Source organism: Tiliqua scincoides, chromosome 2 (genome assembly GCF_035046505.1).
Source record: "Tiliqua scincoides isolate rTilSci1 chromosome 2, rTilSci1.hap2, whole genome shotgun sequence".
Lineage (NCBI taxonomy): Eukaryota > Metazoa > Chordata > Lepidosauria > Squamata > Scincidae > Tiliqua > Tiliqua scincoides.
In genome coordinates, this window is record NC_089822.1 from 186,230,726 (window position 1) to 186,254,241 (window position 23,516).

The following is a 23,516-nucleotide window of genomic DNA, read 5'->3' on the forward strand; positions in this document are numbered from 1 at the left end:
CAACAATACAGAAAGTTAAGATAAGAAAACCTTGGGCATATATCACAAATATTTATAGCTAATGGGATACTTTCTATAAAACGCAGTAGTGTTTACATAGGCCTGCCATACATGTTATTCTGTTCACATACAAAAAATCTGAACCTTTGTCCCTTTCCACATGATCAGCAACTTATGCAATATAGCAACCACATAGGTTTGTCCCATTTTGACTAGTGAAATGTCTCCTTTTGGGGATTGCTGGAAGTATTTTCCTTACATCTGTTAAATAAGTTCAAATGACAGTGCTGAGTCACACAAGCAGCTAAACATGCCAATATCTGCCCATGTGATTTGGGCTCTAACAGCAGCTATATAACTGGAATATTCTGTAAAGTGGGCCATTGTATCATGCTTTGAGATGCTATACTGCCATAGCCATTTGTACATGCCATTCTCCAGCACTTATGTTAAACTAGCCAATGCAATAGACAGACTTTCATTCTTCATATGGATGTTGATGCTAGCAATTGCTCACTTTTACTGTTAAATGGGAATTGACCTTTGGGGGGAAATCACGTTTTTCCATTTCTATTATAAATAGCACTGAAGTGCTGTACCACTATCTGCTTATGCTAGGCTTTTATATCCTTAACCACACAAAGATCAAACTATTTGTAATGCTTCCTAGAACACCACTGCTCTTTTGGCCACCTGCATGAGGGACGTGCTTAAAAATTAACTCTGTATGCAGACTGTAGCTTGAATCTCAAGTACTACAGTCTGTGGCTAGAAGTACTGCACATGGAAGTCTGCTCTTGAATCCCTTCTCCTCCTCACCGCAACTCTATATTTCCCACTAATCTCACTCCTGTTGGCGAGGGAACTCTCTGAAGCAGTGTTGCATGTGGCAGAAGGGAACACTAATGAAATGGGACAGGGACATTTTGCATTAGTGAAGCCATAAAATGTGGCAATCCACAGAGAACAAGTATATTAGAAGTGGGATAAGTACAAGTTTATGATTGATTATTCTAGAATTAGCTTAACACAGCTGATGTACCCATCTAGAAGAGAACATGTACAGTTCAAAGAACAGAAATATCCCAGGTGCAAAACTAACAGAACAATGATAACCACAATGGAAAGTCAGTCTAGGAAGTACAACTAGGAAATCCTTCATGCACTATGATTTCAATTGGTACCTTATGAACTAACAAGTATAAATAAGCTTCCCAAACAAATCAGTCCTTCACATCGTAAAGCTAAGCTGTTTCTTGCAATGGCAGCAGCTATGAAGTATGTGGCTTAGAAAATAATTGTGCTGCTCACTAATTTTTTATCAAATGCTTCTCATTTTCTTGAGATTAAATATAGTTCTACACTAACCAGTTCAACAAACCATCATAAATTTAAATTCCAATTCCAATTAATTAACTATACCATCTGATTAATCTCTACGGTTTTGATAAATGAGATGCCTTGTTAGTACCAACTGCAATGTGTTAAATTTTTGTCATGCCCTCCTTTGAGGGGAAGAACATTTGAAAGCATTTAAGCAGCAGAAGGCTTAGCTTAAATTCTGTCCCCAGTCGTTCTATCTTGTAATACAACTAAATGGTAGTCTCTTATCAGATGCCAATGCTGGTGCTTTGTTTGCATCATCCAGTATATCACCTTGATGTGACATTACTTCAGTTAAAGACAAGGGGGGGAGGAGAGGGGAAGAGAAACAAAACCAATATATGAAACATCAGCTTGGTTTTAGTTTTACTGGATGGGTAGCCAAACATCCTGGGATTGCACTGTTCATCTTATAGAATATACAGAAAACCTGGAAAGCACAGACTAAGGGTCTGATTCATATGAACTCACTCTATTTCAGAAGTGCACAGAGCAAATAGGAAATCAGCAATCTGAATAATAGGTAACAGTGCAATCTTCCCATTAGATTCAGTGGGAAGAACATATAACTTGCTCCCAGGAAAATGTGTGTAGGATTGCAATTCAAAAAGTACAAATTATTATTTCTGCATGCCATTGCTTAACATTAAGCAACACCTCTCAAAAAGAAGGGGATCTGTTCTGGAAAGCAAGTTCTGCACAAAATAGCACTACAGAATACATCATTAATCTAACTGGCAGGAAACAAACTGACAGCCCCAGAATGCACTGCTCCCTTTGGCTAGAATAGCTGTGAATCACAACCAGGACAAAGAGCATTATAACAAATCAGCACTAAAGGAAGCAGCATTATGGAAGATGTAACTGCCATAATGCAAATTGGTGGAGTAATAAAAAACCATATTTTAGGCCTAGAGGTAGAGTTGTGATTTTTTAGTGATAACGAAACAAAACGAAGCTATTTTCTAACATCTAACTGACTCTGTAATACCACCTATTATAATTTATTTAAAAAGCACCCTTGGAATAAGCACATATACATTGCTGTCTGGATAGACAACTCAATAATATCGCATTTGACCCACACTAGAAGATACACAGGATATACCCTCATATCCACAGATATTGTATCCATCGTGTCAACTTCTGCTTCCAGTTAACCTCAGTCTAGACTTTTCAAGTGTCAGGCTGCCAAGAGGTAGACTGCATGTCACTATAAGCTTGTGTGCTTATAGTGACTCTGTAAAGAGCATTTTTGCTCAGCAAGCATTTAAGCAACAATAATGGGGGGTCACCATATCAACAGTTTCCTAACCATGGGGGTTTCATGGATTGGATGCCCCACAGATACAGGGCATATCTGCACTATTTGAACAGTTGTGTGATCCCTGAAATACAGAATATCAAGTTTTACTTCAGCAGCTGTCCAAAGGAGAAGTCATTTTCAAGGATTTTGCATGCACTAACAGCATGTTAAATTAAGGGTCTATGCAAAATTAAGGGTCTCACCTTCTTTACTCTGATGATGGCCACTTAATAGATATACCAACAGAAGTTTCATCTACTTTGGCAAAACTGGTACGACTTAACTGGTTTTCAGGCTCAGTATTTCCATTAACTCATTTTTGCCCTGCCCACAGGTGTATACATTTGGTCCCTGCTGCATATATGCATCATTGGGAAACTTAAAAACTACATTATAAGATATACTCCATGAACTTGGTGAAATCATTTTCCCCCCACATAGTTTCTTCACTTTCAGTAGCCACAAGAAACAGAAAATTGGTTTGCCATTAACTATTTTAAAACACTTATTCAATTATTTTTCACTGCAAGCTACAATGTAAATGATGAAAAACTCTTCAAAAAATGAAGTGAAGTATACCTTTCAGATTTAAAGAGTTGTAACTGTTCCAACATCAAAAATATTAATTTTGTGTCAGTTTTTTCACCTTGCCATCCTGCACTGTCAAACTGAGTTGACTAAGGGTATAACAAATGCTTCTTTAAACTTTTGTTCACTAGATATATGGTTTCATGCGAAATACGCGCACACACACACACACAGTATAAGCATGTTTGGCCTAGCTACAGCTTCTCACCTCACCACTCTTCCATAAATGTTGTATTTGGGTTCCCATAGCAATTACTATCTTGGAAATATTTATATAAATAGATTGCAGAACAGAATTGCAGAGAAGAACTGCGTTGACTATCTCTAAAATTTCAAACAAGCAAATCTGAACCTAATGAAACATGTGGCCATAGCTGCTTAGAACCTTTTCTTCTTTGTAGCACGGTGCGGGGGGGGGGGGGTGAAGGAGACAATGTCCATTGTGATCATGCTATGCTTGAAATTTTTTTTTTTTTTGAAACTGCTAGAATATCCATCTCTGTCAAATTACTACAGTCAGCAGCAGTATCGAGCGATAAAGTGCTATGGAAGAAGTTAGAAGTACTAACCAATACAAAAACTAATACTGTAGATTTCTCCAGCATTACAGATCACAAATGTACTAGACAAGAACATCATAAACAATTAGAAAATGAAATGTGTCATCTTCATTTGGAAGAAAGAGTAAACCAAGTTCCCTCTTGAAAGCTAAAAGTATGAATATAAATTAATGAAAAACCACATCAGGAAGACAAATTTGTGCTTATTGTTGCACCATGAGCTCTCCTATAAAATTTCACATCATCATAGTACAATTTAAGGTAGTTTGGATATAATTTCAAAAAGCAACACTGGTTTATTCTCTAAAGAATCCAGACAGATTCACTTTGAATCTGCCATTTTACAACAGTGATAGCACTAAAATAAATGCACACAAGTATGAATGATTAGTTAAATATATGCAGCTGAGTACAACCTGTAATCAGTGGTAAACATGTCTTTTCAAGACCCACACATCAAGATGCACTGGACTTCCAGAGTGAAATATTACTATTTTCCTGCTCAGTTACATAAATAAGTATAACCCAGATATAGCAAGCATAATAACCATGCATGACTAAGGATTTCAAGCATAATGCAGAGTAAGACACTAGGAGACAAGAACACACATTTAGAGAAGAGATTTATCTACCCTGTTGAACTTGGGGTCAAAATACGATTTACAAATAACACACCATTCTTTACAAATTTGAATTCAGTATAACAGCAGAGGCGACACCTAGGGGCAAAAAAAGGAGGCAAGGCAAAACTTAAAACTCTAAGGCAAGATTTCAGGACCAGAGCTCATGGTCAGCTCATCCCTGCTGTGAATGCAGGTGAAAGTTTCCAGTATCCTTGTTCTACTCCTAGATCTCAGTCATAAATATCAAGATGCATTAAATGCAGCGCTTTGAGGTTTGCCGCAGAGTGTATTAAGTGTATGATTTTGGATAAATAAAGACAAACAATTATACCTTCACATTCTTTATCTTGAAATTGCAAATAGGATTACACCAAAATATTTCAGGATAAGAAAAAACATCCTTGCAACTTTTCCTATTACTTTAGAAACCAAAATAAATACTGAAGATCTCACATCATTTTTTGTTAAATATAAAACTCAACATTTTAATCACATTATATGAAGCTATGGTTCAGAGTCTTGAGATCCCCAATAGTTTTGTCTAACTTTCCATGCAAGGAATTCCCCAACACATGACTTTAAGAAATGCAGTAGTAGGTTGTGCCTTATTATATTTGCATAGAGCCAGTTCAGCTTGAAGCTTTGTAAAAAAAACTGAATAAAACAGCATTCAACAAGTTCTTATGATGTTAACACTATTTTAGCAACATCCTTCCAGTATGGTTCCTTGTTTATTCTATAGTTGATTTGAGTATCCCATTATGCTGTTTTTAGAGGAATCTCAGGGCTTCATCTCATATATTACAGAATTGGAAGCTTAATCCTCCTCCCCAAGTGCCTGAACTTTATCTCCAAAGTAATACTATACCAAGTTGGAAGTTTATTGTATTTTCATATGTACTTTGAGGAAGCACTGCTGGGGTATACTAAAGATGAACAGGAGCTGTGATTAAATTTAGAGGATGTGGGTTACAAAACTTGTTTTAGCCCTTACCTCCCTATCACTTCAAATATTCATTAGTGGCCTGGGACCTCAAGGCTTCAATCCTATGTACACTTGAGCCTCCTCTGGAGCAGGTGCCACTGAACTCCATGGAACTCAACTTATTCATGAGTAGGGATAAGATTCACTACTACTTCTTTCACATAAGTACACTTAACACCCATCTGTAGCTTCTCAGTGCCTTTGTCCAATTTCTAAAAGTAGAAAGGGGTTGGGGAAGGAGACATCTCTTAACTAGGGTTTTTGGCTACTTTCTAGATCAATTGCAATGAACTCGTTGGCCCAACTTCGACCCAAGGGGATATGTTTTTATAATTATAACTGGGCAAGTTGTTGCATGTCTACAAGTCCAGGGACTTTGCTCTATAGCTTTCTTTAGTGAGGATAGGACCACTTCAAAGACTGGATCATAAATTCTGCTACATAGGACAGGAAGGATGCATTCCCTCCAGTGTCCTCCACCCCACGACCTGCTAAGTAGTTGTACAGGTAAAACTAATGGTCATAGATAACATAACTAACACCCTCAACTCCCCAGTCTTTGAGAAAGACACAACAGGACTGGAGAGGAACATGAGCCAAGATCCTCCACAAAATCCTTCCCTTTCAAGTCCTTTAGGATAATCAAGCAATAATGAAGGTGAGCTTATCAGATCTCTTTTGATCCTTTCCCCATTTCGGCTGTATGATCAAACCCCCCAAGAATGTGGCTGCTTTTCTGATGTGTGGCTTGCCTGGATCCTCAACCGTTTTAATGACTCTCTCCAGCCAGGTAGGCTGTGCCTCTGAATAAAAGAACCTTTGAGATAGAGACACATCTGGGTTCACGTTCACCTGGGAGGAAAAATCCCCCTGAACGTAGCAAGACTCGCTTGCACACCATGCCCATCAGCTCGTCCCAGGTCTCCTGCTTCCCGGAACACCTTACCCGGACCGGCAGAAGCCAGGCACGGAAACTTGCATGCGACAGAAGGAGCGCCCGGAGAAGCGGCTTTGGCACAGACGGCCTTCATCACTCTCCCTGCCGGGCGCAATCAGCCTGGAGGACGCGGGAGAGGAAACGCAAGGCTGCCGCCAAGCAAGGGAGCGGGGCTTCCTCAGCCAGCCCGCGCTGGGCTGGAACCAGCCACGGTCCCCCAGCAGCTTCACCCCTTCTCCCGCCTGGAGCTACCGCAGCCCCGAGCCCAGCCCCGCAGCACTCGGGGCAGCCTCTGCTGGTGTCGCACCCCGCTAAGTGCGCGCCTTCCTCAGACACCCTGGAGGAGAACTCAGAGCCCGATCCTGTCCCCTTGCAGTCAACGGGGCTTACTCCCAGGGAAGTGTGGATAGGGTTGCAGCCTTGTAGCCCAATCCTATGCTTGTCTCCTCAGAAGTAAGCCCCACTGCAGTCAACAGAGCTTACTCCCACGTAAGTGTGGAGAGGACTACAGCCTTAGAGTCCAACCCTAGGCATGTTTATTCAGAAGACCCATTACAGTCAATGGGGCTTACTCCCAGGTAAGTGTGAGAGCAGCCTCAGACCCCTCAGATGCATGTCTGCTCAGAATAAGTCCCATTTTAGTCAGTGGAGCTTACTCCCAGGGAAGTGTGGATAGACTGCAGCCTTACAGCTTGTCTACACAGAAGTAAGCCCCATTACAGTCAACGGAGGAAAGGGTGGACAGGATTTCTGCCGCAAAGACCAATCCTAGGCATGTCTACTCAGAAGTAAGTCCCATGACAGTCAGTGGAGTTGACTCCCAGGAAAGTGTGGCTAGGATGGGAAGCGAGGGGGTTGCATAACTTGGGTCACTCATTCATCTTGTTGCCAGGGAAGGGGGCTGCTGCCCGCCCGCCCAGAGCCCCAAGGCTTACTCACCCGTCGCGTCCTTGCCCCGGCAGGCAGGCAGGCGGACCCCCGTGTCAAGCACGTCGCCCAGCGGCGGCGGAGGAGGCGCCAGAGTTGGGCGGCTTTCTTCCCCCCGCACCAGTTCTCCTGGGAGAATGAAGCCTGCAGGAGGAGCGCATGAAAGGCTTGCGGAAGGACGAGGGGGGAGGCACCCAGGACGCCCCTGCCGGCCAGGCGCTGCGTCCGCAATCCAGGAGCGAAGAGGCGCCACTGCTGCTCTGCTGAACGCCTGCCCTATTTCTGCTGTCTGGCCCGGCTCTGGGTGACGTCAGCGGCCTATTTGCATATTCCACCCAATAGCCGACACCTGTGCGGGCTCCGGCGCGCGGCAGGACGGGCTGAGTCCCGGAGACGGCCGCGGGGAAGCCTGCGGCAGGCGCAGGTGGGCTGGCCTGGCCTGGCCAAGGGCAAAGGAGGCAGTGGCGGCCGCAGCGCGCGCGCGCGCAAGAAGGGGCTCCGGGGCGCGGGGCGGTCGCTTGCACGGAGCTGCTGGAGCGAAAGTTGCGGCGGGTACGTGCAACGCCTGCGGGAGCCTGAAGTTTCGCTCGCCTTCCTGGCTCCGGCTCCCGGAAAGCCCCGCGTGGCTCGCTGGCATCTCTGGGACCTGGCTCGCTGGCCTGGCCCAGCAAGGGGGGCAGGGAAGGAGCAGGCGTGCAGCTCTCCCACTGTAAGGCAGGCAGGCAGACCTCGAGAAATGGGCAGCCTGGGAATGGAGCAGCCCCCGCCTCCGATCTTCATGGACATGTCCTTCTGGGTGGCATCCCCACCTCCAGGAAGAGCGGCTCAAAGAGTAAAGATACTTCTGCATCAGGAGTAGCTGCTGGCCACAGGGATGGTGCTGGTGGACAATGGAGAGGCAGCAGCGGCTCTGGGGTCAGCTCAAGATCACCTGACTCCTGAGGCCTCCTGACTTCAGCAGGCTAAAGGCTTCCTCACCTGCCGATGCACCAGGATCTGTTCCTCCTGCTCCCTGGATTGGAAAATGGAGGAGGGGGATGGAGCAGATTCTTCCTCTTCCAGTCTAGGGAACCAGAAGAGGAACAGTGGAGGAAAGTCGGCTGATGGATCTAGGAGCTTTCCACCCAATCTGCTCCAACGCAGTTGAGCCTATGGGTGGGCTGGCCCTGAGATGCCCTACAATGAGCAGCCATGCTCCTCCTCAGTTGGTAGGTTTAAGGCCAGGTTTAAGGTTGGTAGGTTTAAAGCTCTCTTTATGCTTACTCTGGTAAAAAGCAGCAGGTGGGCTGCCCTAGGGTATGCCCCTTTTGCTTTTGCAAGGAGCTGCCACCTCCAATTGCCTGCTTCCCTCTCGGTTGAGCAGGAATGGGTCTGAGCACCACCACCATCCTAAGGGGGAACCTAAGTCTAAGGACAGTGGCTGCTCCTTGTTGCCATCACTGGCCATTTGTCCACCCAAGTGATCAAACCAAAGTCAGGCGCAAGGAGTAGCCGCTGCTGCCGCCACCACTCCAGTTTATTCACCTGCCTGTCCCTCTGAGAGGCATGGTAATCAGGAGTCCAGTCTCAACCACCATTGTCCAGACAGAGCACAAGAGGCAGCAGCCTCTCATTGCAGCTACCCTGTCCCTGCTTGCTTGTCTGCAATCTCCTTGTAGAGTAAGTGACAAGGTGTGAGGACTTGGCCCACTTGCCTACTCCTCACTGCCACATTGTTCAAAGAGAAAGCAGAGGTGACAGAGAGAGGGCAGGGGGAGGCGTGCCAGGGGCGGGCAGGAGGCAGGCCGTGAGGAGGGAGGGAGGTGGGTCCGTGGAGCTCTGCTCCACAGGATCCAAGGCGCTTGTGTAGGGCTCTTACCTGGGAGAAGGGGACAAAAGTCCCCTTCTCCTGAGGCACCTCCGATGGTAACCTTGGAGGCGCATGATCTGGCGGCAGCCCTTCTCGGTGCCACTGAGCCTGGGCGCCCCGGGCAGCTCAGGATTGGGCTGTCAGTCATCATCTCCCTCCGAGTGATGCAGTGGGAAGGTTGGGTTCATTGGGGATACTGAAAAGGAAGGGATGCATAGGAAAGGCTTGTGACTGAGTATATCCCATAAACTGGGACCAGCACTGCTTCCATCATATGCATTCTTATTTTGGAGTAAGCTGCAAAGAATGGAATGGCACTTGCAAAGGATGGACTGCATGCTCCCACAGAAGTAAATTGCACTGTGTTCAATGGAACTGGCATTCTAATAAGTGTCCACTGGATTGCCTCCTGACTCGGAGAAAAGCAACCAATTCCCCAGGGATTCTCTGGTGCCTCCACAAGTACCAGTTATTGCATATTACAAATATGCAACTGGACAGCAGATTTCCACCCTTTTAAAAACATGTGGGACAAGTAGGTTGTCTCTCTCCCAATCAACTTAAGCTAGGTTAAATCATGTTCTGTCTGATTTAAGAATATTCCTTAGCTTTGCAGTTCAAATATTACTAGCAAGCGTGTTCGGTGTGTGAATGTTTTTTTCATTGATTGATTGCAAGCCAGATAACCCATGAAAGTAGCTGCTTGCTATTCAGAGTCTCAGCCTAGGCTTCACAGATTTCTTGTCATACAGTGTTTAGGGTAGTGGGTTAGGGGAGAAGTATGGAAGCCCCTACATTGTGTGCATTGACTTTGGGGGCTTCTCTGGCAAGGAGCTCACTTCCTCTTCCAAGCAAGCATGCCAGTGAGAACGCCGGTGAATTGCAGACTTGCACACTGAACAAGTTGATCAAATGTTCTCACACAATGCAGAGCAGTCTCTAGAACATAAGAACATAAGAACAGTCCCACTGGATCAGGACATAGGCCCATCTAGTCCAGCTTCCTGTATCTCACAGCGGCCCACCAAATGCCCCAGGGAGCACACCAGATAACAAGACACCTGCATCCTGGTGCCCTCCCTTGCATCTGACATTCTGACATAGCCCATTTCTAAAATCAGGAGGTTGCACATACACATCCTAGCTTGTAACCCGTAACGGACTTTTCCTCCAGAAACTTGTCCAATCCCCTTTTAAAGGCATCCAGCCCAGATGCCATCACCACATCCTGTGGCAAGGAGTTCCACAGACCAACCACACACTGAGTAAATATTTTCTTTTGTCTGTCCTAACTCTCCCAACACTCAATTTTAGTGGATGTCTCCTGGTTCTGGTGTTATGTGAGAGTGTAAAGAGCATCTCTCTATTCACTTTATCCTTTCCATGCATAATTTTGTATGTCTCAATCATGCCCCCTCTCAGGCGTCTCTTTTCTAAGCTGAAGAGGCCCAAACACTGTAGCCTTTCCTCATAAGGAAGGTGCCCCAGCCCTGTAATCATCTTAGTCGCTCTCTTTTGCACCTTTTCCATTTCCACTATGACCTTTTTGAGATGTGGTGACCAGAACTGGACACAATACTCCAGGTGTGGCCTTACCATCAATTTGTACAACGGCATTATAATATTAGCTGTTTTGTTTTCAATACCTTTTCTAATGATCCCAAGCATAGAATTGGCCTTCTTCACTGCCGCCACACATTGGGTCGACACTTTCATCGACCTGTCCAACACCACCGCACGATCTCGCCCCTGATCTGTCACAGACAGCTCAGAACCCATTAGCCTATAAGTGAAGTTTTGATTTTTTGCCCCAATGTACATGACTTTACACTTACTTACATTGAAACGCATCTGCCATTTTGCTGCCCATTCTGCCAGTTTGGAGAGATCCTTCTGGAGCTCCTCACAATCATATGCCACATTTTATGGGACCTGTTTCCCCAGAATACAGTACATGCCCATGGCAGTCTTAAATACTAGTACATAAATAGCGGCTTTTGCCTGAAAAATGTACACAAGGAACAATTAGAAAATCTTCTTAGTGACATTGTGAATGACAATGAGGTTCTAATCAGACATGCATGCTTTGACTCTGTCATTATTCAGTGATTAAAACAACAGCATATAGAATCATGCAAAGCTGCCAGAAACCATGGCGGGGAGGGGTGATAAGGGGACTTCATTACGTACCACCCATCATCATGGTTTGTAGCCCAACTGCATGTTGTCATCTCACACACTATTGATAAGGAAGAAAAGCTTCAATTGAAAGATAACAGCATGCAGGAGGCATATATGTCTGATTAAGGGCGCAATCCAGCCCTTGACTTGGACCAGTGCAAGTCCCTTTTGCCAGCCCAGGAGGAAGCCCCTGGAGGAAACCAGGCTGGCGCTGATGGAAGCCTCTGTGCCGGCTTCCTTCAAGCGCCTTGCGTTGACATGGCTGCGCCGACACAAGGCTCTGAGGTAGGCGGGGGCAGGGAGGAGGTGGGAGGGAGGCATTCCTGGGTGGGGGGAGGGCAGGCAGTGAGCGGCCCTGGGGGTGGGCTGGGAGCAAGAGGCGGGGCTGGGATCCGGCAGTTGTCGGATCCCAACCCTTGTTCTCTGGGAGAATGGAGTGGCTTTAAGCCGCTCCGCTCTCCTCCGATTTGCGCCCCCTCAAGAGGGGCCATGTTTCACCTTACCTCTGGCTGAGCCACTTATGGCCCCTATCCTGCGCTGGATCCTCTTGGTTACCTATTCCAGTGCAGGATAGGATTGCGCCCTAAGTCTCACACATGTGTAGCTGGGGTTGTTTCACAAGTATAAAAGAACAGTTGCTACCTGATCAGGGGAGACCAAATCATGGAGAGGATGGGGGAAGACCATGTTGGCAAGTTCTTCCACTGTGAGAACAGCATTAGTCTGAAATGAAAAATGCTGTGTACTATGAACAAGGAGTGATCCCACCCCATGATGGGGAATGCTGGGAGTCCAAAAGGAGATTGTGAATTGTCTGAATTCTTCACCAGTTTTGTATTAAAACATGAGTCAGAGAAGAAATCCCAGCACACACCCCTAATCCTCTTCTTTTAACATTTACAAGGCTTGGGATGGCAGAAGCAATGGCAGAAAGTGTTTCATTGAAAAAGGAAGGTGAAAGATCCAACCTGTTTCTTCTTTCCCTCTCTGGTGGCCCTGGGGAATTCACCTTTCCCAAGGACTACAGCCATTCTTAGTAAGCCAAGCTATTCTCAGATGTTCTGTATCAACTCACTTTATTTCTGAGTAAATCTGAAGTGATCAGGTGATGGTGGGGAGCTTTTCCATTTCTATAATTTAGACTTGCACTTTTCCCACCATGAGTTCATTGTGGATTGCTCTTTGTTTTGTAACTGAAAGGTGATCAGCTCACCTATATCTGTTGAGTGACATGCACAACTTTAATGTTAATCTTCTTGTATTTTTATTTTTTCCAAACAAGTGTTGCAATGACTTTTTTTTTTTACCACAGGTTACATTACATCTATAATTGAAATAAAAATGATTGCTGGACTGCAGGTTGTGGTCTGCATTTCTTTCACCTCATTTTTGCGAATGCTCAAACATTATCCATTTTTTTTTTGGGGGGGGGGGAAGTACTGATATGTGTAGAAGAAAAGATAGAATGCCTTTTAATGTGCTATTTCAAATGGGGCTCTTAACTTTTAAACTGAATTCTGCATTAACTTTGGATATTTTGTTTTAAATTTTTTTGACAAGCCCTGGACAAACAGAAATGGACATTTAAAAAAATTCCTATAAGTAAAAAATTACTCCAGCCTAGTGGCTTAAAAACGGGGCTGTCAAGTCAAGATTTTCTCAGCTTTAATTATTTGAATCGCAATTTTGCCATGGATTCACCAGGTGGTCTAAGGCAAGCTGCTCCATCTTGGCCTCAGCTCTCCAGCTACAATATGGAAATAATTATATGAACAGTGCATGTCAACTCAGAAACAAGCCCCATTTCTCTCTCTCTCTCTCTCTCTCTCTCTCTCTCTCTCTCTCTGTGTGTGTGTGTGTGTGTGTGTGTGTGTGTGTGTGTGTCCCTATATACTGGGTCCCCTGAAAAGCGTTGCTTGTTTGCCCCTTTATCCCTTCAGCCTTTCATCAGGATGGGCTGCCATGTCCCTCTATGCTTCCACTCTTAAATTCTACTCTGTCCTTGCCTGGCTGCTCTAAGACATCTGGGACCACCCCATAGGCTGCAAAGGCACAAATTGGTTTCTATTCGGCTCCTGGCAGCTTTTCCCACAGGGATCAGTTTATAAGCTCCTCTTCTACCTTTTAATGTTATGTACCAGCAGTCTGGTTCTGTCTCAGTTGAAGTGAAGCCCATCCCTCTTGCACAATCCTGGTTTGTCCCAAAATATTCTTCGCTGCCTAATGAATCTGTATCTCTCCTTCCGACACTGCTATCTCTTGCACTCTGCCAGTCTATCTGGATGAGACATGATGTCCACAACGTTTGCACAAGGCAGGCAAGTCACTATGTGGTCCATATATCAGTCACAGGCCCCCTTCCCATCTCTGTTCCTGACTACAGAATTGCTCCTTCCCTCCTTCCTGGAGGATTATCCAGTGCAAGTAGATATGGGTGCATCTCCTGAAGAAGGGGTGGAAGAAGAAACAATCCACTGGGGGATTGTGCCCCCATCCAGAGACTGGCAGCTGAGGAGCTGTCTTCTTGAGGGTGGGATGCCTTCTTGTCTCTGGAAGTCTCAGTAATGTCCCTCTCTCCTTCTCCAGATTCACTACTAGGGCTCCAAGAGAGCAAACCTGTTTCCGGAGAGTGCACGGCTCTTTGCATCAAGCATATACCCACATCTTATGCCCATGAGGCATACAATCACGGTTTTCTGCCTTCATAGTTTTGTTGTGGTACTTTATGCTCCTGGTTGGGTTCAGCAAAGGAAGTTTAATATACTTGAAATTCTTTGTGTGTGATCTTTAAGTCTTGTATGGTAGTTAAGGGTTTTGTGTAATTCCCTTCTGTCAATGGAAGGAGAGTATTTGTTGCCTTGGCTGTCTCACCTTGCTGCTCAGCTTGCACAGATGCCTGTCTTGTCTGTTTCTTACCTGGCACTTTGTCCCAATGAGGCACTTTGTCCCAAAAGGCACACTCACTGCTTCTGGAAAACACATCCAAAGTCAAAATAAATCTGAGGTTTAAAGGTTACCATTCCTGTGCATGCTATGAGCCAGTAAGCTACCCACCTAACATAAACCAGCGCTATATTCATGAAATCACAAAGCTAAAGGTGAACAGTTCACAAAGAATCACTCCATAGATAAAGAACACAGGGAGCCACTTTTCATTGACACCATGCAGATTTCTGAAATTTTGTGGAATCTTTAGTTCACTCCAGTAAGAGCTGCGAACCACTAACCTCAAGTAGTTCCACTGCACTCAGTCACATTACTTCAGCATGGTTGGAGGAAGGGGGGAGGGAGTAGTGGCAGTAGCCTTGCTTTCATAAAGCCATTCTCTCCTTTCATGACCTCTATTATGATTATGTGTGTAGTTCTGCCAAGATCTACTGCAGCAGCTGCAATGTAAAGAACATCATATTTCTCCCATAAATCACCAGGGTAAATCATTGCTCCACTCTCTGCACAAATTTATTAGAAAGGGCCCAATTCACCCTCACTCTGCACCTTATAAAGCCATGGACTACAATATAAAACTTTGTTAAAGTGAGGGCAGTCTTGCATTGGTGAAAAACGGATGAACCGCATATGGAAGAATAATAGGAGCAAATGAGGTCTGATGGAAAGGAATGGGCATTATTTGAGTTGCTGCTGCTAAGAGAGTGTTCAAGACCATACCTCTGGAAGACTGAACTGAGCTGAGTTCATTTGTGCCTGGGTCTTAGGAGCTCCTTTCATACTCTGTTGGTCAGAGGGAAAGGGGTGTGTGTTGGGCAGAACATCTGTGTTGGATTCAGGGAGGCTTGTTGTACAGATAAATGAAAACCGAGGCAAGGAATTTCTTTTATCAATTCTCCAATATACTTGGAATTCTTTGTTTAGTCTTCATGTAGCATTCAAGAGTAGAATGGTGATTTTAGGTCAAATGTGACTTCCAGGTTCATAGGTCAAATGCCTCAGAACTCCAGTCCCAAGGGAGTGATGGCAGGAGAAGTGTATGCCTTCATCTTCATCTTCTGCTTGTAGCCTCCCAGGGGCACCTGCTTGGCTACTGTGTAAAACAGAATGCTGGACTAGTTGATCCTTTGACCTGATCTCGTAGTTGGACCCTCCTTATGCCAATGCCCCATGTAGCTCTAGATTCCAAAGAAAGAGAATGCCTTTGTATCTGCATCTGGACAATGTATGGGACTGCGATCCTAACCCACTTTCCAGCACTGAGGTAAGGGCAATACAACTCCCAGGTAAGGGAACAAACATTGCCTTACCTTGAGGAGGCCTCCATGACTGCCCCCCAACTGCAGGATGCAACACATGTCCCACTGGCACAGCTATGCCAGTGCTGGAAAGTGGGTTAGGCTTGTGCCCTAAACCATTCATTGCTCCTACCCTTTGCCCTGTAGTAGTGTATTCCAACCCCTCCCCCCATTTAGTTCCCATTGCTATAAATGTCTGTTTTTATTCTCTACATTTATATTCTGCTACTCTGTCTTGGCATTTGAAGCAGTTTATAATTTAAACATATCAAAACAATGAGAACACTTATGTGAGACAACAGGGTGGACTCGTACCAGTCCTGGTCCCTTTAGGAGCTGATGCCATGATGCATACTTGAGGGTTTTCAAATGCTTCGGATTAAACTCTTCACAATGCAATCTTGCTGGGACTATGACCACTGACTGTATCACTCAATAAGGCGGACAGACACTCCCTGAAAGGAAACTGCTCCAGTCCTTGGGGGAAAGCATGAACATATGTTTACAGAAGAAAATTCATGGTTAGTGACCATTCCTCTGAGAGATGTTGGAACTTGGAGTGCATTATTAATAATAATAATTATTACTCAGACTATGAAACAGTCATCACAAAGTATTTTCTGTTATCCACCCAGAGATGTACTGCACAAATGTAGTGTTCCCTTGAGTGCAGCAGCACAAAACAGTAAGACTAGATACAGTCTCTCTCCCAACCCCCATATTTATGAGAATAGACGTTTTGAGGCTAATTTATAAAATTCATTCTGAGTTTGGGAGATGGATTCTTGGTTTCCGTCTTATTAAAGTTTGACACACGGTATTCACAGCCCTGAGCCGGATTATCAAAATAATTGGGAAAATTCACGTTTTTCTAATGTCCAGTTTGGTATAATGATAATGTCCCTGGCTGGAGACTGGGCAGAAAGAGGAGCCATTGCCTTGTAAGTGGTCCTTTAAGGGATCCTCAAATGCTTTTTTTCAGAAGGGGAAACAATCCGATTAGTGTGCCTGCTTGGACAATTTGCTTCAGTTCTCAGCCTACTGTTTTTCCCTTCTGCCAAGCACCTGTCTTTCCAGTCCTCCTGTCTTAAGTTTTCATGAAGTTATCTAGGAAGCTATTCTTTTGCTTAACTAGTCCCTTCTTCTGAAAACCAAAAACAGGCTCTCCTTTCTCTAGTCTTGGTGTGAGATTTACTCCTCAGCCAAAATAACCTTTCACGTCCCTCACAGCAACAGCACTGATTGCCAAAATCCTTTGACAGATCATTCTCCTTCCTTTCTGCAGTGGACTGAGTAGGCAGAGGAACGCTTCACATACTACCTCTAGTATAAATGGCTCACAGCCCAATCTTGAGCTGCCCAGGGCACCCAGCCTTGGCGGCACCAAGAACAGCTGTCGCTGGATCCTGCCCACCCTGCACTAGGCCGGTGCTAGCCCACCACTGGCCGGCACTGAGCTAGCACGGGTGGTAGCCCGGCGGTGAGGCTCGCAAACGTGCCTTATGGCACGTTTGTGAAAGTGCACGGCGGCACAAAGCCGCGGCGCTGAGCCCAGGATTGGGCTCTCAGTCGGGCTTGTTTAGAGTAACAGAAAAGCCAGGCAGTTTCAGAGGGTGGCTCTGCAAGGGCTTAAATTGGCGGCCTTGACCTATCTGCCCCACAATTGGCTGGGCTGGGGGTGAGAATGAACTGGGAGGCAGGGCATGCTGGGTGGACAATGTAAGTGCATGCAAACCTGCTTTGTGCACATGCACAAAAGGATTCGAAACCAGGTCATGACTTATGGTTCAGTGCACCCTGGTTGAGCTCTGGAGAAAATTCTCCCTATCCTCCGTATTCAATGGTAGCTAGGCTGGGCAAGGGAAAGGGGTTTCCTTGTTTCCTTTGATGTTACTGTGAGGAATACCTGCAATGTAGATTTCCATAGTTCACAGTTTAGTAACACAGTGCAGTTGTTGCCAACACCATCACAAAAATGGGTTGTGGGCCTGGAGAGCAAGTAAAGGATGTTTTGAATTGCTGTGTTAAATCTCCTGATCACATTGGAGACTGACCAAGTCATACTTGAGTGTATGTGTGAGTGAGAGAGAGAGAGAGGGTGGAGGAGAATAGCTATGGAGAAAACTGTAATAGCCAATGTTTTGGGGTATACCTGAAGCCAGTAAACTACAGGTATGTAGTGCCAGGTGATCTTGGAAACAATTCATTAAGTTGTTCCACCCACTCACTATATGTGGCAAAACAACTGCACTGTTTGTTCCATGTTGTACTTTTTCAGTCCTATGCACGGCTATAGAATATTTGTATAATATTAGTTGAAGACCAAAGAACGTTTCCTGTGTATAGAAATTAACTGTTCATGCGTGACTTCATATTGTCTTAAGGGGAAGGCTCTACAGATAACTAGTCATGTCTCCTCTAGGCAAAAATAGGAAGCAATGACTACAGAATTATTTGGTAGCTTAGGTATTAAGAAAAACCACTCACTCACTCAATCACTCACACAGAGAGCGAGAGAGAGTTGCTAGTTACAGTAAACTTTGAGTTTTTAAAATGTTCTATGCAAAATGAATAATGGGCTTGTAAGGATATAGCTAGTACACATTGAAATATTTATTCAACATGCATCTTACATTGGGTTGCAACTGGAAAGCTTTATGCAAGCTACACTTTTCCATAGTAGGTACTTGCATTGTTATGTGTATGTGTGTACCCAATAGTTGCTGCAAAACATTTTGTACCACAAAGAGGGACCCAGTAATAAAGGCTGTGAGGTAAACAAGTGACTTCTCAACCCCACTGCTGTTGTATCAGGTTGTCAAACATTGTCAGTCAGGCCATCTGAAAAATGTTTTCTCACTTTGTCACTCACAACGTCAGCCACTTCAGCGAGTCAAATCTGAACAAAGACCCAGCTTTTCGTCACAGAAGGGTTATCAGTTATCAGGTAAGTAAGGCTTTAAAAAAAAATTCATAGGGTTGTGCTGTTTATTTTAACAGTACACGCCTAGGCATGTCTACTCAGATGTAAATTCCATTGTGTTCAATGAGGCTTACTCCCAGGAAAGTGTGTTTAGGATTGCAGCCTCGGTCTTCATATCAAAATATACAGTTTCATAGGGACCAGTAAATGTATAAATGCAAAATGTATAAAACAAAATGCAAAATGTATAAAACAAAAATCCTCAAACGAAGTTGGTTTGGAACCTCTATCTCAGAAGACAGCAAATATTCTACAAATGACATCTCATCACTGAACTTGAGAAAATTAAAATCACATGAATTCCCCACATAGCCAATCAAATTAGATGTTGAATTACACAATAATGCACAATGTGATTCTGTAGGTAGTTTTGTTGATCACTGTGGCAATATTGGAGGGTGGAGTAATTAACTTTTGTCCTGTGGGCTGTGCAAATTCAAATAACTCCCAAATGTTTTGCCACCAGTGGTGAATGTCCTGCTTTCCCCCACCTCCATGGTTTGCTTGTTTTTTGCTTATTTGTCCTTATTTTTGGACACTTCTGCTCCTCCAAAGGGCATTGGGAAGATACAGCATCCCAAAGAGACTGCTTGACATCCCTGATGCCTGGCGTGCTCCTCTGACATTCTTTGTTTGAAATTACATCAAACCCAGTTGCTAAGCTCCAACGTGCAGCTAGAAATGTGTGTTTTGCCTTGTCTTCCATTGAAACCAGCTGCTGATTTAAGGAAGACACACCCATTCCCAATATATAAAAAGTTAACATTACTGTAAGCAGTAGCATTAAGCGTTAGCATTAGCAAATTAGCATTAAGTAGCTAGCAGTAGGGACTGTATTTCTAACTAGTTGTGTTTAGGAAATCAATTTTTTGCTTGGTTTTTACACCAAGCCCACTCTGCCAAATTTCCCTAGCCTTTGGATTTAATGCTCTTTTTGTCTTAAGTAGCTACCCACCTCCCACTGCTGGACATTATTGGATACTTCATCCAATGTTGTCATCACTTTTATTTTTAAAATCTTGGACGTTGCCATTGTTTCCAATAGACAACTGTTACTTCCATCTGGGGAGATGCCACACACAATAACATTGAAGGAAATGAGGAAGCCTTAGGACCCAGTCCTATCCAAGTTCCAGCACCGATGCAGACATGTCAATGGGACAGGATGCCAATGCAGCATCCTGCAGTGAGAGGGCAGTCACAGAGGCCTCCTCAAGGTAAGGGAACCTTTGTTCCCTTACCTGGGGCTGCACTGCAGCTGCATCAGTGCTGGAAAGTTGGATAGGATTGGGCCCTTATTATCATACAATGGAACTGTAAATTAATGGCCCAGCCCACTCAATTTTCCATTGCTGATGCAGCTGCAATGCAGACCTGAGGTAATGAATCAAGTGTTCCCTTACAGCCTCTGTGACTAAAGGATGCAATGCACACTCTGTTCGCATGGCTGCATCAGCGCTGGGAGTTGGATTGGATTGTGCCCTTGCAGCCCAATCCTGAGCTACCCATTGTGCCAGGATTGCCAGGGCACCGAAATGGCTGACGCAGCATTCTACACCCAACAGGGCAGCCACCAGTGGCTCCTCGGGGGGAAGAGGACTTTCATTCCCTTCCCCTAGGTGAGGCAAGCAATCCCGCGAATTGAGGGGCTACTCAATTCTGCAGCAACCCTTGGGCTGCCAGAGAATCAAGAGGCCCTGTGTCTGTGGCCTGACGTGGAGGATCTGAATGTGGAGAAGCAGAACTCCTCTGGTTATGCCTCCATCCCACCCCCACTCCCTCCCCCTGGCATGCCTCCTCGCCTCCCTCATGACCCTACCCTGCCTCATGCGACCGTGGAGCAGCGGAGCGGCTGTGGTCCACCGGTGCAAGCCCAGCACTGGACTGGTTCTGAGGGCTGCAGGCGTGTCCTATGGCCAGCTTTAAGCCGATGTGCACTATTTAGGATTGGGCCCTTAGTCCCTTGAAAGTCTGTGGAGCTGAATATTGGTAACATGGCTTCCCACCCTCAACCCCACAAGGCAGTTTGTGACCAGATAGCCAGTGGTTCTAGGGCTGAAGGAACGTTTTGCTCCTCAGTCCATACTGGCTGAGAGAAGGCCAGTTTTTCCTTACTCCACATTGTCGTTTTTATGGAAAGTTATTAAGTACATTGTCGGTCCTTTGTATCCAAGAGCTTGTGGCCTGTGTATTCAAGAGGTTCTTCCTGGGCCTGACTGTCACGTCTTTCTTCTGTGTGTGGGAACAACTGCATGGGTTCTGAGAATGATTTTGGGAAAGGGTACCAGGGGGAGGATAACAAAGGACAGTTCATATCTGCATGTGGCGATCCCTGTAACTAAAGAATGAAATTAGCTGCTCAGAGAACAGATGACCAGAAGCAAATGCATTCCAAATGATGTGAGCCAGTGCCTCAAACACAACAAAGTTAACCTTCATGTCATTTATGTCCTCTTTTTCTGCTCTCCTCATAACCTCTTCCTTCATAATTTCTCCTATTTTTTAAAGCTGATTTGACCCTGTCCCTCACCTGTAAGAGACATTAGGAATAGGCCCTTCCGTCAGTAAAAGCAAACTTAAGAAAATATTTTCCTCTGTAATTCATTACACTGTTATCACTGTAATGTTTCTCTATCATTACACATTCATTATCACTTTTTAAGGTGCAAAAGTTTCCAATTTTCTATTTATCAGGTGATAGAAAGCTAGAAAAGAAATGGAAAAAAAGTTACCTGAAAATGTGACAGCAATGAAGAATCGCAAATTGTTTTCAATGAAGGCCAGAGGAGTTTTGCAGTGTGCAGCAACTGTACGGAATTAAAGGTTGTATTAAGTTGCCTTAGACGCTGTAGGAATAAAATGGCTCAAGAAGAACAAAAGCAGAAAAACAGTCGGAAAAACAGTAGGAAATAATCTTTTATGCTGGATGGAAATCAGTTCACTGAAGATGAGAATAAGCATTTCTATCTGCAAGTGATATGGAAAAAGGAAAGTATGCCAAATAAATGGAAATTCAGATAAACTGAAGCAGCCAGCATTCATTTTGGCAAATATGGATATACTGAGCAAAAGAGAAAATGGAAATATGGTACTTCGTGTTTACCACTCATTATCATACAGTGTTATTTTTGAACTGGCTCCACCTTTTCTCATTTTCACATAGGTGGGTCACCGTGTGTCCAGTTCTCTGTGTGGACAGCAGTGGTGGTGACTTCTTCATGTGACTTTCATATTTAATTGCTCAGTACCTGAAAAATTGGCAAGGTCTACAGGGAATTTTCAGTGTAATTCTAAGAGTTGACTTGTCGAGATAGACATTAGAAGGGGACTATAGCTCAGTGGCAGAGCATATGCTTTGCATGCAGGAGGACCCAGGCTCAATCCCCTGCATCTTCATATAACACAGAGAAAAGTACTTGTCTGAAACCCTGGAGAGTCATACCCAGTTAGTGTCAACAATACAGAGCTCAATGGTCTAGGACAAGGGTGTCAAACATAAGGCTCATGGGCCAAATGCAACCCCCGGAAGCAATTTATCTGGTGTACATTATAATTGAACTCTCCCAGCTTGATAATTGGGCTCTCTCATATCTTGAAAATATGAACAAAATTTGCACATTTTCTCTTCTGTCATTTGCAGCAAATGAGGTTCTATGTGAGATCAAAGTGCTTATTTCTGGCCATCATCTGCTTAATGATGTCACTTTCTGCTTAATGACATCACTTCGAACCCTCAGCAGGCACCGTGAATGCTAAGTTTGGCTCTCTGAATGAAACGAGTTTGACACCCCTGACCTAGAGCATTTTCAGTAGCTGCCTGTTGAGCCTCTGCTTGGAGACCCAGTGAGGGAGAATCCACCTCCCTCAGCAATCTGTCCCACTGCCAAACTACCCTGTCAGTCAAGAATTTCTTCCTGATGTCCAGCCGGAATCTCCTCTCTTGCAGTTTGTTGTTAATCTTATCGAAATCCTCATCCTTTGAAATCCCTCAGATGTTCCTAAGCAGGAAGCCCCCAAATCACTTAGTTTTTATTTTAGGCACAGTCAGATGACGCCTGTCAAAAACCGTCAGCGGAGGCCAATGCATCCTTGTTTTTTTAAATTTCATTTGATGAAAAATGTCAGTGGCATCACAAGAGAGGTGTGACTGGTGTGGGCTGCACCAGGTATCGCCCTCAGGACATCACACCGCCTGAGCCTTTGGTGATCTTTGGCCCTCGCCGGGTCCAGTTGCTTCACGCTCTTGCAGGCAATCATGTTTTTGCCACTTCGCAAGAACACGAAGCGACTAGGCCTGAAGAAGACTGAAGATTGCTGAATGCAGGCGGTTCAGAGGCAGGCTTATTGCATTAAAACTAATGCAATGGTCCAGAAGTTCAGGGGAGATGTGATTACATCACCTTTGAATTTGTGAAATGCTGAGTTCAAGCAGGCAAGCGCCGCAACGGACAATGTGCATTTTCGGGATGCCTCTGCTAGGAAGTGGTCTACCAAGATATCATTCATCCTGTGACATGGTAGTAACAACCTCAGCACCCTAAGCCCCACCCCATCCTCTCCCCCTAAAGGAATATCTTGGCAATCAGCACATTCAGCCAGCTTCTTGCTTTTCTTCATCTTTATCTTCAATTCCTTGCAGCCATGATATGTGTCAGGGTCCCCCTGACGTACCTGGGGGAAACCTGGAGGGAACAGGCTTGTAGGGCAAGAGGAGGGCTCAAGGCAAGGAGGAGACAGGCCAGCTGAGGGAGGAGTACTGGCCTGGAGAGCCAGGAGAGGGAGGAGGGGGAGGAACACCAGGCTCCAGCCTTTTATGGTCATGAGCATGTGACCATATGCTCAAGCCTTTTATGGTCATGAGTTGGTCATGAGCATGAAGCCCAGGTGGCCCAAGGAGGAAACCAGTCTGGGTCAGGCAGCTAGAGGGAGCAGAACCCAGCCTGCCCATGA

At 44.9% G+C, this 23,516-nt stretch overlaps 1 protein-coding gene across 4 annotated transcripts in view; it reads right to left on the reverse strand.

Annotated features, from left to right (window-relative positions):
- FSTL4 (follistatin like 4) overlaps window positions 1-7,715 on the reverse strand; it is a 491,509-nt gene extending 483,794 nt beyond the window's left edge. For all 4 annotated transcript variants that reach the window (XM_066617279.1, XM_066617277.1, XM_066617278.1 and 1 more), the window contains exon 1: window positions 7,322-7,715. The gene's annotated coding sequence lies outside the window, so the exon portion shown is untranslated. The remainder of the gene's footprint in view (window positions 1-7,321) is intronic.
- Window positions 7,716-23,516: the final 15,801 nt, after the last annotated feature.